The 1,084-nt window shown below is 49.7% G+C and overlaps 1 protein-coding gene across 1 annotated transcript in view; it reads left to right on the forward strand.

Annotated features, from left to right (window-relative positions):
- Positions 1-1,084, forward strand: part of morn5 (MORN repeat containing 5) — a 10,606-nt gene that overhangs the window by 8,999 nt on the left and 523 nt on the right. The gene's annotated exons all lie outside the window — the stretch shown is intronic.

Genomic DNA, 1,084 nt, shown 5'->3' on the forward strand with positions numbered 1-1,084 from the left:
GTGTGTGTGTGTGTGTGTGTGTGTGTGTGTGTGTGTGTGTGTGTGTGTGTGTGTGTGTGTTTGTGTGTGTTTGCTGCCATTATTCTGGAAGGAAACTCTTCCTCCTGAGTGTATTTTGAGGGTTTAGATAAACAGATGTGCTGGGATACATTCCTTCCACAGTTTTTGTCAGACCAGGAAACACCTAAATATGGCACACAGTTCAACATGCAACAGTTTTAATGGCTGACTCTAAATGAAAGAAACCGTTGTGTCCAGGACAAAGCCTGGGACCATCAGCCACCTGTGTCCTCAGTCAACCTAAGGTAGCAATTACGTGTGACTTAAAATCCTGGGATAAGCGCCGCCGCACAACGCGAAGAGGGCAGAATTGCAGCAAGTATGAAAATGTCTCAATCTAATCATCATTAAGCTGTGTGGGCTGCGGTTAATTCAGGTCAGTCTCATGGCAACATAACGCTGCCTCCGATAATAACCTGTCCCATTTTCAGCTGCGCCACAAAGCCCGGTGGAAAYGACAGCTGTCGCGTGGCGGATAGCGCGCGCTCATATGAGCCCCTCCTCGTGCAGGTAGAGAGAGAGGGGGAAAGAAACAGTAAGTGTGGGGAGGGAGGGGGGGGTGTTATGTACTTGAAGTGGCTGGTGAGTCCACGCCCATCGCTGCCAATTACACACAATCAGCGTGAGAGCCGCGGAGCCGCGCCGCTGGTACAATGGGGGCCCCGCGCGCTCCGCGGAGGCCCGCGAGCGCCCTTCAAGTGCGTGCAGCTGCGCGCGCTCCAGAGAAAGCTCACTTCCCCTGCAATTAGCTACTCATTTCAGTCTCTAACAGGGGAAAACTGGTTTATTATCAGCTCCTCTGGCGGTTGTTGTGCTTAAAGGAAGAAAAAAAGAAAAGAAAAGAAAGAAAGATTGGCGTCCATTTTTAGTTRGTGGGGTTATTATTTGTTGGTGTCTGAAGTGGCTCTGAGAAGTTATTTTCTGCTAATTGTCGGGCTTACATCTTTGACAAATTTATCCCCAGACTTGAATGGCACTTCAGAGGTGCAGCCACACACACACACACACACACACACACACACAC

This window comes from Austrofundulus limnaeus, unplaced genomic scaffold, assembly GCF_001266775.1.
Source record: "Austrofundulus limnaeus strain Quisiro unplaced genomic scaffold, Austrofundulus_limnaeus-1.0 Scaffold20, whole genome shotgun sequence".
In the NCBI taxonomy this organism is placed as follows: Eukaryota; Metazoa; Chordata; class Actinopteri; order Cyprinodontiformes; family Rivulidae; genus Austrofundulus; species Austrofundulus limnaeus.